The sequence below is a fragment of the Tupaia chinensis genome, unplaced genomic scaffold (assembly GCF_000334495.1).
Source record: "Tupaia chinensis unplaced genomic scaffold, TupChi_1.0 Scaffold000147_1, whole genome shotgun sequence".
NCBI classification, from domain to species: Eukaryota; Metazoa; Chordata; class Mammalia; order Scandentia; family Tupaiidae; genus Tupaia; species Tupaia belangeri.
In genome coordinates, this window is record NW_006159617.1 from 4,292,213 (window position 1) to 4,307,291 (window position 15,079).

At 37.9% G+C, this 15,079-nt stretch overlaps 1 non-coding gene across 1 annotated transcript; it reads left to right on the forward strand.

Annotated features, from left to right (window-relative positions):
* The first annotated feature begins 6,441 nt into the window (after positions 1-6,441).
* Positions 6,442-6,548, forward strand: LOC114007299 (U6 spliceosomal RNA). Its single transcript, XR_003548924.1, has one exon. It is a non-coding gene; the product is annotated as a U6 spliceosomal RNA (small nuclear RNA).
* Positions 6,549-15,079: the final 8,531 nt, after the last annotated feature.

The window sequence follows — 15,079 nt, forward strand, 5'->3', positions numbered from 1 at the left end:
CAATCAAGCTGAACCTTCTGGAGCACTGTGCTAATTCATAAGCAGTCATATTAATGGAGACTTTGTCTTGCCTATTATCCAGGAACTAGAAGGATCAAAATGTAAATAAACTGAGAAAAAGATTCAGAGTAAATTATATAGTTGTCTCAATTATAACTGTGTCACAGGAAGTAATCTTCTATGGAAAGCTGTCATGTATTTGAAGACAGTTAAGAGGGTGCAGTGGTTAGTGTTTTTCATAAATAGTTGTTCAAGCACAGACTGGTTGACCATCCTTCAGGGACAAAATAGAAAATTTTGCCCCAGTTAAGAAGGTGAACAAAATCACTTTTAGATTCAATGTCTAAAATTTTAAATTAATAATTAGCCCCAAGAAATAATTCCAAATCTTTCATCTACTTATTCTTTTATACACTCAATCAACAAATCTTGAGTGTCCACTGTAAGTCAGACACTGGCCCAAGACTGATATAGAAAAGGGAATATGAAAGATAACACAAGTTCTGACATCACAGAGATAGAGCTTTTTGAGAAGTCTGTCTAAATGCAAATAAAGAAAAAAGACCTTTATTTTCTTAGAGAGAGAGAGAGATTTTTGCTATAGGGCACATGTGTTTGCCAGAGAAACAGAGGGAGAGAAAGCAAGAAATCACCCTCTAGAGAAGATCACCACACCACCATCCCTTCTCCTCCATTCTCCTCCTGGGATTTTGGGCACTCACACACATGCACCCAGTATGAGTTTCAAGCTGCTGAATTCAGGACCCAAAACACAGTCAGCCATGTGAGAGTCCAGTGCCTTAACCACCATGCCCCCCACTGGCCCCTTCATTGTTATTTTTATGAGTATTCCATTACTGTTCCTAAAAATGTAGTAAGAGCTCTGACAGAAACAAGGTAATGTCATTGTGAGGAGGTCGAGTTACTGGTTTATCAGCAACATGTTTTTAAGAGGTAACATTTAAGCCACATATCAAAAAATAGAAAGGAATCATTAATGAACAACTTCTCTGGAAATAATACTTCCGAAAAAAGGAAAGAGCAAGTGAAAAGATTCTGAGGCAAGATCCAGCTTTACCACAATCTGAGAACAGAAAAGAAGCTAACTTCAACTACACAGGGCTATTATGGTGAGTAGGACATGTATATCATCCAAAAGAAATACCTGGTTTGAAATTACATTGGAAATTCTGCCTGAGACCCTTGACAGGGGCACAACCCTGTTAAAGATCACAGGCATCATTTTCAAGAGCTTAACTCTCACACTCAATGGAAGACATTTAACAGGGGTGTTTAATATCCTCCCTGAAATATTGGGCAGGGGAGAACAAACATTCTAGCATGTCTGCAGTGTGAACTTAATGTCTCTCTCCACTGAAAATTGGCTGGAGCTTACCCCGCTTACTACTTTGCCCGCAGTCCAGCATTTAAAACCTTGAATTCCTGTCCGTTCATCTGTAGTTGTGTTTATGTCTCTCACTTAAGCAGTTTTCAACACACTTCTGTGGTTCTTTTGATACAGTGGATATGCAGGTGTATGTCTAACGATGCCAGGGACTGTGTCCAGATCTGGCCTTTATTGCTAAAACAGACATCTTTGAATATTTGAATCACGGCACATACCATATTTACTCTTGTGTAGGTAGGCCAATTTTCCTCCAGCTAAAGATATTTTAAAATTATTTCTCCCCGCGTACTCCTCCACTTTCTCCCATTGCTTATGCTAAATAATTCAGCACACTACTCCAAAAGTTATTGTGAGTCACCCAGCCCTTCTATATTCTTCCAGGGTTAGAGAGAAGGTCAAAAAAATACAGGAAAAGGAGTCTGTACTCAACAGACAGCAAAACTCTGGCTATCTGTCTCAACAAATCAAAATAATTGCTTCAACTAGACCAAGATTTTATTTCTATTTTCATCTAATTTCCTGGAAAAGAGACACGATTTTGAGATACTATTTAGGCAAAGGATTGAAAAATGCATTGCAGCTAGAATGTTTCTAATATCTTCTTAAACTTTGAGCTCTGAAACCTTTGCAATTATGAATTAGAAATCCATGTGTTACATAGTGCATTTCTGGAAAAATGCCCGAGACACATATGCACTCTACACAGGTCTAATACTAACATTAATCTAATGAATGGCATATTAGAAAAATGATTTGTGTACATCCTAATGGAAAGCATATTTTCTGAGTGAAGTTTTTGGATTGAAATGCAAAAAATAACTCCATCCTCTAAACATAGCTGGCAGCTACCATATCAACCAATAAGATAAGTCTGTGTACCTTTGCAGAAGGTTGAATGATTGCTCGGCCTTCGCTGCCGAGGGGAAAGAATTTTCCAAATCTGTGCAGTTGCTTAAGAGAGACTACTTAAAAGGAAAGGGACTGAATTCTCCTTTTTGAGCCCATAGATGACTCTTTATATATATATATATAAGCTGCTTTTTTTGGTTCATTTTTCAAGTGCAACAAAAACTAAGCACCCCTGTTTATCCCAAGGGGTTAATTTGGTTAAACCTGATACATCACCCTGTGACTGGCTTAATATTTTACTCCGAAAGCTATATCATCTTTTATCTTTTATTTATAGTGATCTTCATATTCATTTCTCAACTGAGGCAGGTACTTCAGGGAAAGCGAGCATTGATCTCTAATCTTTTTTCTTTCCATTTTTGTAATGCATACTTTTTGACCCTTATGAAATAGCACTGGCAGTAGATTTTTTCTTTTTTAAGAAAAAGAGAGAGTTTGAGATCAGGGTTTCTTTAATATGGTAAAGATCAAATCATCCTTTGTCGCACAGTAGGCACTTGGCTTTAAATAAAATCATCAGCCCATTATTTTTTTAAAGCGCATTACTTTTCCAGAAGAGATGGAACCCAAATTGAAAGTTTCATGTAGCTTACTTTAGATTATTAACAGGTGAGAGAGAGAAAAAGTTCTAAAAGAGAAGCTTAAATGACGTAGGAGTTGAGAAATTAAATGCTCTCTGCCAAGGAGAAATGAATTTGTGGGTAGAACCTAGAGTCAAGGCCAATAGATTCATAATTGTATTTTAAGGATTCTAAATCCCATCTAGTTGTCTTGAGAAGCAGCCAAAAGGAATTGCAAATCAAGGTTCAAACAGAACTCAGGGCTGTCTGGCAGCCTTACAGGCCTTGTTTCGTCTTATCACCAGTAGGGGCAGAGTTGGAACTAGAAACTGGGACTCCAGGAGAATGAGGGGGGTGGGTTACTGAGTTGCTTTGGGGTTGAGCCCTCTGAAATAACATATACTCAAGGAGAACCAGAGCCAAAAGCCAAAGTTAGATTTTTAGAGATGCAAACGAAATTAACCTATGACTCTTCACCTTCAGTTCCCATGTGGAGGTCAATTTGCGGCTCCTTAAAACCTTATTTTCTCCACAACTAGTGCTCTTTAATACAAACAGCATTTTCCCTTTGCCTTCCCATATTCCCTCTGAGGCACCACATATTTTTTGAGCCTCAGCTTTTGTTCCATTTCCTAATTCCCAAGAGAAACGTGGATAATGTTCTCTGCGATGCCTCAGAATCAAAGGTGCTCTGTAAATGACACCTGTCAAACATCGTTATATGCCGCACATGGATCTTCACTTTTAAGTGCATATTAAGAAATACCATCATCTTTTACTGCTTCTGGCATGATTACGAATTAGCGATTTTTTAAGGAAATCCCAAGAGCACAAGATGAGAGTTTTATTAAGAGTTTTTGTCATAGGAGGTGACTTGGTAAAAAGATTGAACATTGGAACCGAGGTCCGTTAGCAGCTCTGTCACCAGCTAGTGGCAAAAACTTGAGCAAAACCACTTAGCTCTCTGGTCTTCAGTTTGCTTATGTAAAATGAGGTGACGGGGTGCAAATAATCTCTGTAATCCCTTTGAGTCTCAAAGCACTATGACACAGAAGAAGAAGGGCCGCTATTTCATTAATGTTCCTGGCTGTTTTCTCTATCTAGTTACACAAAGAGACCTTTATCACATTATGGTATGATCTCGCTTTCTCCAACTGGATTTCCAGAAAGGTGTTGGAAGGCCCTTACGGGGTTAATTTGCTCAGTTTTTGGTTTAGATTCCTCTGGCACATTGTGTCCAGCCTTAATATTTTACACTGTAAGCCATATCATCTTTTATCTTTTATTTATAGTGATCCTCATATTAATTTCTCAATAGCAGCTGGTGCAGCAGGAGGGACAAGTCATTGATCTTCCAATTTATCCGCTACTCTTACATATCCTGAGGTCGAGGCAGCCTGGAGAGATTGATGGAGCGCTGGCGCCCGCCCAGCAGCTGTGTGTTCCTCATGCATGAAAATCAACCACAGGAAACCGAAATTCGACAATTGGCAGCAATATCAGCCACCTCTGTAATAAATATAACAGGGCGTTCTTTAATAATTGAATGGGGTGTCTGGGATTCAGTAATGAAAAAGCTCCTGTATGAGAATGCCAGTGAGCTCTGGTCTGACAGGAGGTGGTATATTTTGGGATAGGGGAGGGAGTGAGGTGGGGGAGCGTTGTTTGCAGATACCAGCTTCTCCCACAGCAAACATTCTTTGATTTGCAAGAAGGTCATGATACAGAGTAAGCAATATTTCCTTCATTTTTCTGTAAAGCCAAATACTTTTTGTTCATTATTTTCTAAATTCTGCAAGAAAAACAACAAATCCTCAGATTATGTTATTGCTCAATAATATAAAAGGAAATTGTCCTTTAAGCTACACTAATTAGTCACAGATACCAGGTCATTAGTTGTGTCCAAAGCTTTGAATCACTTACAAGTTTTCATAGGGATAAACCACTAATTGATTCTTAAAGGAGGGTCTTCGTTCCTTATCATGGCTGAGCAGTGGCCTCCAGCAGGCCTCACTGTGATTCAGTTGGCTTGTGCCCCTGAAGGCATTTTAACCCTGAGCTACTTACCCCTTTCCCTGAGCTACTTACCCTTTCCCTGAGCTAATTGCCCCTTTCCCTGAGCTACTTACCCCTTTCCCAGGGCTAGTTACCCCTTTCCCAGGGCTAGTTACCTCTTCCCCCTGCTCCTCAGCTAACCGCTCTGCTCCTGTATAAACTCCAGTGTTGCAGACTTTAATAATCAGCCTTGTGTCTGCCTGGATTAAAACCCACCTGCTGAGGCTCAGCTCTTTTTATCCTCTGTGGTTGGAAAACAAATGCTAAGTGCACAAGCAGAGTTTTCCTTTAGGCCACATACATATATGATGTTATGAGGTAAAAGAACCCACAGGTGTGGTTGATATGGAGCTCCAAGGGAGCACGGGTTTCCCATTGCCAGCCTGTGGAAATATTCTCTCCCTGTGGTTACTGCTCAGCATGCATACTATACAGACACACTTATTATCTCTGCATTTTTTTAAAATAATAGAGTGACTAATAATGCCCTCCAGGGATAAACTGGAGTGTCAAGCTGCTCCAAAATTTTAGACACAGAAATTGCCAGGGAACTGTTTAATACTTTCAACAAAAAGTGTTAACAGAGATTTTGAGGGTACATGGGGTTTAAGCAATGTTATGACTTTTACAGATAAGAGTCTCACAAAGGGTTCTACCTAGTGTGTACTTTATCCTCCTCTGATGAACAGAGGCTGAGTCGATCTCTTTGAGAGTTGAGATCACAATAAATGTATCAAGTGACTTCACCGCACTGTCAGATATAAATAGACAATAAAAATACATGATTCCTCCAGCGGGAATGCACAATTTATACATTTAAGAAAGGCTGTCTCTCTTGGCCCCGTTTTGTTAAATGTTATTTCTATCTTTTGTTCTCTCATCAGGCTTTATACTTTAGTTATTTGTAGGTATTGAAAAGTAAAAGTTCAAATGGAAACTGGCTCCTCCCTGACATAAAGCAAGACAAATAAGATGCAATATTATCTTGTACCACGCAGGTCAGACTCATTGACAAGGATGAGCATATTTTCTGGCCAGTACCTCTCCCAGTGTTACTAGTAACAGTGTGGTGGAAATAAGAGTAGTTGCCATCAAGTATCTGTAAGGATGCCGTGTGTTCATATGGCACAGAACTATCTTCAAGATATTTGTAACTGCATTGTTTCATTTAATTTTCAAAATAATCCTATGTGGTTGGCAGGCCTGGTATTCTTTTTTTTTTGAGAGGATTTTGCTATAGGGCGATAGAGTGCGTGCACTCACCAGACAGACAGAGAGAGACAAAGCAAGAAATCACCCCCCAGGGCGGATGGCCATGCTGCAATCCCTTCTCCTCTATTCACCTCTCAGGATCTTGGGCACGAACACACACGTGCCCCATGTGAGTTCAAGCTGCCGGGTCTGGGACTCAAACCACGGTCGACTATGTGGGAGTCCAGCGACATAGCCATTACGTTAACTGCTGGTACCAGTATTCTTATTACCATTTTATGAGAAAACTAAATTCCTGTGTTTGCTTCGGCAGCACATATACTACAATTGGAACAATACAGAGAAAATTAGTATGGCCCCTGCGCAAGGATGACACGCAAATTTATGAAGCATTCCATATTTTTCTGAAACTGATTGACTAACAGTTGTACAAACACAAGAGATGGATGTGAATGTCAGATAGGTGTATGTGGAGGAGTGGGGCCTAACGAAGGACATTGGAGAAGGGATACGGAGGTAGAACATTGACAGGATGGAGAAGTGTGTGTTATCAGTTGAAGATATTTTGATCAACGGGACTGGGGAAAAATGTTCACATATTGAAATGCTCACATTGTAAGCTAAACAATGCAATTGAATGTATATACAAAAAGAAATAAATTAAATAAAAAAAGAAAACTAAATTGCTGAGCTATTAAGTGATTTTCATACAGCTAAGAAGTTGGAGAATCGATTATCCCACTACTAATCTGGGCTCCTCTCTATGAATTGGTGAAAGATATTATAAAGTAAAAACACTGATAAGAAATAAACCAAAAATAACAGATCCTTAAGACTCTCCTCATAAGAAGAGTTCAGGGGTAGGCTATTGTTATATGGCAATTATTATCAACCAAACAAGAATTTTGGGGGTCCAGGAAATGTGTCAACAGGGGAAGAAGATGTGTGAATAATTTCAAAAATTGAATCTGCAAGATACCGTGCAATTTGAAATTTGTCTGAAAATAATTAAAATTTGGGGAAGTAGAGAGCTAATATGTCTTGAAACAGTTTAAAAAACAGTTCCATATAGCCTTAGCTTCAGAGTTAATGTCAACTACTGACTGTTCCCATCTAAAAACATTTAAAAAAAAAATTGCTGCAGGGTGTGTGCACTCACCAAAAAGAGACAGAAAGACAGAGAGAGACAGAGAGACAGAAAGGGACAGCAAAAAGACCTCCCATAAGACACGATCTCACTATAATTCCTTCTCCTCCATATCTCCATTCTGTTGAGATTTTTGGGCATGCACACACACCCAATGTGTTTTTCAAGCTGCCAGGTCTAGGACTCAAACAGGACAGTCAGCATATAAAACCACAACCACATTAACCACCATGGGCTGGCTCTAATAAGATTTTTATGAGACAAGAACACTGCAATATAGGGTTTTTGGTTTTGTTTTTGTTTTTAAAGAGACGTTTGCTATAGAGCAAGTGTGCTCACCAGAAAGACAGAGCAAGAAATCACCTCTCAGCGTTGTTGGCCATGCTGCCATCCCTTCTCCTCCATTTTCTTCTTGGGATTTTGGACATGCACTCACATGCATCTGGTGTGAGTTTCAAGCCACCAGATCCGGGACTCGAACTGCAGTCAACCTAATGGGAGTCCAGTGACATAACTATTATGCCATCTGCTAGTCCCCAATATATACTTACTTTGTGGAAACAGATTTCTAGAAGATTTGGCACCCATCCATAGGCAAAATACTGAACAGCAAGCACACAAATGAGGAATAATGTATTGTGAATAGCCAGGATAACGGATGTCTGCCACTGACCGTGAAGACATGCTTGAGCAAGGAAGGTGGTCCTTTCCCCACAACTCTCCCTTGCTGAGAATCAATGCAACTCATCCTGTGCTTGCTCCACACTGACTTCATGCAGAAGAGCTTGGGGCTCTCAGAGGCAGGTGGGGTTAATCTGGGCCTCTATACCCTCTCTTCACCAGTATAAATCAGGATAATCAAGTAAATAATTTAGATAGCCAAAGATCTTACTCAGAAAACGTTTAACCATGTTAGCAACCTTTTGAAGAACTATAAACAAAAATAAGTTTAATGGTTGGACGCAAGTATGTTAGCAGTCCAACTTATTGGAACATATAATTGTCTTTAACTTAACAGTAGGCACTTTTTTAAGAATTAGTTTATTTGGGGAACTAGCAGTTGGCATACTGGCTATGTTACTGAACTCCTACGTAGTCGACCGGTTTGAGTCTCAGACCCAGTGACTTAAACTCACGCCGGGTGCGTGTGTGCCCAAGATCCTGAGAGGAGAATGGAGGAGAAGGGATTGCAGCGTGGCCATCCCCCCGGAAGGTGATTTCTCACTTTCTGTCTCTCTGTCTCTCTGTCTTTTTGGCAAGTGCATGTACCCTATAGCAAAATATTTCTCAAAACAGAATTATTTTATTTTAGCTTTATCCATAATTATCATTTAAATTTTGATTAGAGAGAGGCAAAGAGAGAGTGAGAGAGAGAGAGAAAGAAAGTGAGAAAGCAAGCCACCAGGTCTGGGACTTGTACCGCAGTCAGCCATGTGGGAGTTGAGTGCCTTAACACCATGCCATCTGGTACCCTTAGGCACTTTGTTAAGGTGCAGTCTGATATTACCAAATGAACAAACTTTCAGTATTCTAAACTGAACCAACTGGTACAGAGGAGCCAAAAAAGGAAACATGATCATCTAAATTCTAATGACTGAAGAAGGGTTTGCTTTATCTTAAAAATAGCCAGATAGTCTCCTGAAGAAGACAAAAAATAAATAAAATGAAGAATGCTTGGGCAAAATAGCAAGAAAGATTATTTGCTGCCACTAAGAATTTTAATAAAAACCTGCATCACTGTTATTTAGGAATTCAGTATATTTCCTTTGCTTTATCTGCACTAAAAGCTACCTAACATAAATCCCAGAACTGCTGAGAAACATGCTTGTCAAATCTTTGCAACAGCTTGGGACTCTGTTATATAAACTTTGGGAGACTATTAAACTTGAAGTAGAAAGCCCTTTGAAAATAGATGTTCTTATCTGTTTTGGCATATTCATCCCCTGTAGGAGAGTTGTGATTCAAAGAACATTAAATAACAGTATATTTTTTTAAGCAGTTGAGAAAACATTGCACTTCAAAAGGCTTAAATCTGGAAGCATTTCAAATATGAGGTTTAGGAATACCAGTATGGTTTCCTAATCTCCTAATTATTTGAGAATGAGGGCCCTTTTACATTTCTTTCTTTTTGGAATCACTGGAAATATAAATAAAATACAACAAATTAAGAGTATGTCCCTTGAGAAATAAAAATATGAGTGCATATTATACCTGATGGCCTTCTACTAGTGGTTAATAATTCATCTTCAATCAATCCAGTGATGCTTCATATACTCAAGAAATCTGACAGCAATCATTTAAGGTTCATTTATGCATTTTTATTCTACAATCATTAAAATTGCATTTATCTGTGAAAAATGATTTATGTGTATAATCCATGTTTATCAAAGTGATGCCAACAAAATTCTCTCAGTGTCCATAGGGAACTTCCAATATTCTTCTTCTCCTGCACCAGCTACTTTGGTTACCAGGTACATGAAGCTCTGAGAAGGCACCTCACCACAGTCATCCATAGCCACGGGCAAGTCACTCATAGCCACACGCCATCCTGGCTACTGGTTAGTACCTGTGCCAGAGTTTTTGATGGGCTACTGTGGACTGAGGATCCTTAAGTGCTCAATGCAATGAAGCCATACGTTCTGAAGAAATGTGGGGTAAATTTATTTCCAGTGCTCCTGTGACATGTCAATAGAGGGATATCAAAAACTTGCTGAGCTATCAATACATATTGCTTTTATTAAGAGCCCCATCTCTCTCAAGAATCAGGATATCCTATATGTTTTGAGGGAAGTAAACTATGGAAAAATGTAACTAACAAACACCATGCTAGTTTTGACCTTTTTGTTCTTGACAGGAATATTTTTGTGGAAACAAATTTCTGTGCTGTTGTTCTATGGTTTTGTTAAAATATAATTGACAAGGCCAGTAACTGCATGGTGGTTAAGGTGCTGGACTCCATGTGCCAGCAGTGGTTCGAGTCCTGTACCTGCTGGCTTATTTTCTCATTTCTCTCTCTTTCTCCCTCTCTCTCTTTCTCTCTCTCTCTCATGAGCATGAGTGCTCTGTAGAAAAATTTAAAATAATAATAATAATGATAAGTGGAATTAAATAAATATTTTAAAAATATAATTGACATTACATAAATTATGTATATTAAAGTATATAACTTAATGAATTTTGACTTAGGCATATGTCTGTGGAACCAATAACACAATCCAAAAACTGAGCATATTCATCACTTCCAGAAATTTCTTCACGCCCCTTCATATACCCTCCTTCACCTTTCTCCATCTTGTGCACCCACATACCAAAGCAAGTGCTGATCTATTTCTGTCACTACAAACGTACTGTCATTTTCTAGATACATACCAGAAGTCTTAAAAAAAGTTCATGGAAAATCGGATTACTAGGCATGGATGTCAATCTGTCTGTACCAAAATAAACTCATGTTTTAATTCCATTTTTTCACAAACTTTTTGAAGTCATCTTATATGTAAATAGATTCATGCAGATAGACTTTTCTGTCTGGATTCTTTTACAAAGCATAATTATTTTGAGAGGAATCTATATTTTCCTGGGTATCAATACACCTTTCTTTATTTGAGTAGTATTCCATAAATTGTACTGTAATTTATTTATTCACCCACCTGTTAATGGATATCTAGGTCATAGTTTCTGCTTTTTAAAAATAAAGCTTCTGTGAATATTCATGTACAAGACTTGGTAGGAACATATAAAAAAAATGAAAAACAGAAAGACTGGATCATATAGTCAGTGTATGGTTAACTTCTAAATGAACAGCTAAACTGTTTTCTTAAGTGTCCATACCATTAGCATGTAGGAGAGGTCGAGATCCCACTGTCTCACCAATATTTGTTAATTTTAGCTCTTCACTAGCATATAGTTTTATCTCCTTGTAGTTCTGATTTTAATTTAGTTAATGATTGATTATGAATAGCAACCTTTTATGTGCTTATTTGCTGTTTACATGCCTCCCTTGATGAAATATCTTTCCAATTCCTTTTATTCATGTTTTTAATTTTTAAACATTAATTATAGAGTTTTGAGAGTTCTTTATATGGTATACACTGATTTTGAATACATAATTTGCAAATATTTTCTTCAAATCTATGCTTTGTCGTTTTAGTCTCTAATAATGTCATTTAAAGAGAAGTTTTAGTTTTAATAAAATCTTATTTATCATTCTTAAATGGATCTTGGTTTTGACACTGTCTCTAGGAAATCTTTGCTTAACCGTAGGCTACAAAGAATTTTATCCCATATTTCATATAGAAAAGATATAGATTATGTTTCATGTGTTGGTTTTTAATCTTTTTGAGTTAATATTTATATGGCAGGAGGTCGGGATTAAAGTTCACATTTTTGGTATGACAGCCTTCGCAGTCCGTGCCCGTACATTACATCGATTCAACACCGTTTATCAAAAGGACTCTGCCTTTTTCACTGAATTGCCTTTGCACTTCTGTTGAAAATCTGTTGTCCACATATATGTGGGTCTGTTTATAGGAACTGTCTTCTTTTGCATTGATCTACTGTATCCAGTTCTAAGATATAACAATTTCTTTCTCCAATTGTTTTCTAGTTGCTCTTGTAAATAGACTTCAGGTATGTTTGAAATGCACTTTATACATCACGGGAACTTGGGTTCAAACTAAGATTACATCTGAAAAGTGCTTCAAAAATATTGAGATATAGGGAACCAGCAGTTAGCGTAATGGCTATGTCGCTGGATTCCCACGTAGTCGACCGCGGTTCACGTCCCGGACCCGGTGGCTTAAAACTCACGCCGGGCTAGTGTGTGTGCGTGCCCAAGATCCCAAGAGGAGAATGGAGAAGAAGGGATTGTGGCGTGACCATCCCCTCTGGGGGGTGATTTCTCGCTTTCTGTCTCTATGTCTCTCTCTGTCTGTCTAGCGAGCGCACACGCCCTGTAGAAAAAAACTCTCAAAAAATAATATTGAGATATAAAACTGTATACTCTACAGCTTTTCAAACTCAACCAAGTCTGTCCTAAAATGCTGTTTGGCATGTGTGTGGATGTGCAAACTGTGGGGGATCTATGAAGGTGGGGAAACAGGGAGGTAATACCAAAATATCATTATAGAGCAATGAGAAGAAAATAAAAAAGTAGAAATACTCAAATATTAAATGTTACAAAAGATACATGTCTACAAATGTTTATAAAACTGATTGTGTTATGAGAAATGAAGCAAATCTGTACAAAACATACAAAACTTTGAAGAATGTCTCAGAATGCTTTCATTTGTCAAATGCACTGAGATACTAGGGATAATATAGAAAAGTTTTCTAGAACCAACTTGTCTTTTACTTTTCATCCCCATAGGGTGATTGGTTGTATTTTATTGTACATGTGGGTGTGAATAAGATGGAACTTCTCGCAAAAAGAGAAATGAACAAAGAATACATGTTGTCAACTTGTCTAAAACATTTTTCATGTTCTGACTCATTTTTCTTTGTGTTGGCATTTCAAGAGATTTTGTTTTTTTTTAATTTGACTATTATAAAAACCTTGATAACTTCAGTAAAATTCCATGAAAATAATATAAACAACTGTAATGGAAAGTGAAAAGATGATGATAGCAATCAGCCCTGTGATATTTCTTGTCAGTGTTCTCTATCACTTAAAAAAGTCACAAATCCTACATTAATGTGACTTTTTAACCTTTAGTCTTTACTTTGGTGAAAAAAAGTTCTTTTGATAACAGTTTCTTTTTTTTTGCAAGTATGTTAGCAGTCCAACTTATTGGAACATATAATTGTCTTTAACTTAACAGTAGGCACTTTTTTAAGAATTAGTTTATTTGGGGAACTAGCAGTTGGCATACTGGCTATGTTACTGAACTCCTACGTAGTCGACCGGTTTGAGTCTCAGACCCAGTGACTTAAACTCACGCCGGGTGCGTGTGTGCCCAAGATCCTGAGAGGAGAATGGAGGAGAAGGGATTGCAGCGTGGCCATCCCCCCGGAAGGTGATTTCTCACTTTCTGTCTCTCTGTCTCTCTGTCTTTTTGGCAAGTGCATGTACCCTATAGCAAAATATTTCTCAAAACAGAATTATTTTATTTTAGCTTTATCCATAATTATCATTTAAATTTTGATTAGAGAGAGGCAAAGAGAGAGTGAGAGAGAGAGAGAAAGAAAGTGAGAAAGCAAGCCACCAGGTCTGGGACTTGTACCGCAGTCAGCCATGTGGGAGTTGAGTGCCTTAACACCATGCCATCTGGTACCCTTAGGCACTTTGTTAAGGTGCAGTCTGATATTACCAAATGAACAAACTTTCAGTATTCTAAACTGAACCAACTGGTACAGAGGAGCCAAAAAAGGAAACATGATCATCTAAATTCTAATGACTGAAGAAGGGTTTGCTTTATCTTAAAAATAGCCAGATAGTCTCCTGAAGAAGACAAAAAATAAATAAAATGAAGAATGCTTGGGCAAAATAGCAAGAAAGATTATTTGCTGCCACTAAGAATTTTAATAAAAACCTGCATCACTGTTATTTAGGAATTCAGTATATTTCCTTTGCTTTATCTGCACTAAAAGCTACCTAACATAAATCCCAGAACTGCTGAGAAACATGCTTGTCAAATCTTTGCAACAGCTTGGGACTCTGTTATATAAACTTTGGGAGACTATTAAACTTGAAGTAGAAAGCCCTTTGAAAATAGATGTTCTTATCTGTTTTGGCATATTCATCCCCTGTAGGAGAGTTGTGATTCAAAGAACATTAAATAACAGTATATTTTTTTAAGCAGTTGAGAAAACATTGCACTTCAAAAGGCTTAAATCTGGAAGCATTTCAAATATGAGGTTTAGGAATACCAGTATGGTTTCCTAATCTCCTAATTATTTGAGAATGAGGGCCCTTTTACATTTCTTTCTTTTTGGAATCACTGGAAATATAAATAAAATACAACAAATTAAGAGTATGTCCCTTGAGAAATAAAAATATGAGTGCATATTATACCTGATGGCCTTCTACTAGTGGTTAATAATTCATCTTCAATCAATCCAGTGATGCTTCATATACTCAAGAAATCTGACAGCAATCATTTAAGGTTCATTTATGCATTTTTATTCTACAATCATTAAAATTGCATTTATCTGTGAAAAATGATTTATGTGTATAATCCATGTTTATCAAAGTGATGCCAACAAAATTCTCTCAGTGTCCATAGGGAACTTCCAATATTCTTCTTCTCCTGCACCAGCTACTTTGGTTACCAGGTACATGAAGCTCTGAGAAGGCACCTCACCACAGTCATCCATAGCCACGGGCAAGTCACTCATAGCCACACGCCATCCTGGCTACTGGTTAGTACCTGTGCCAGAGTTTTTGATGGGCTACTGTGGACTGAGGATCCTTAAGTGCTCAATGCAATGAAGCCATACGTTCTGAAGAAATGTGGGGTAAATTTATTTCCAGTGCTCCTGTGACATGTCAATAGAGGGATATCAAAAACTTGCTGAGCTATCAATACATATTGCTTTTATTAAGAGCCCCATCTCTCTCAAGAATCAGGATATCCTATATGTTTTGAGGGAAGTAAACTATGGAAAAATGTAACTAACAAACACCATGCTAGTTTTGACCTTTTTGTTCTTGACAGGAATATTTTTGTGGAAACAAATTTCTGTGCTGTTGTTCTATGGTTTTGTTAAAATATAATTGACAAGGCCAGTAACTGCATGGTGGTTAAGGTGCTGGACTCCATGTGCCAGCAGTGGTTCGAGTCCTGTACCTGC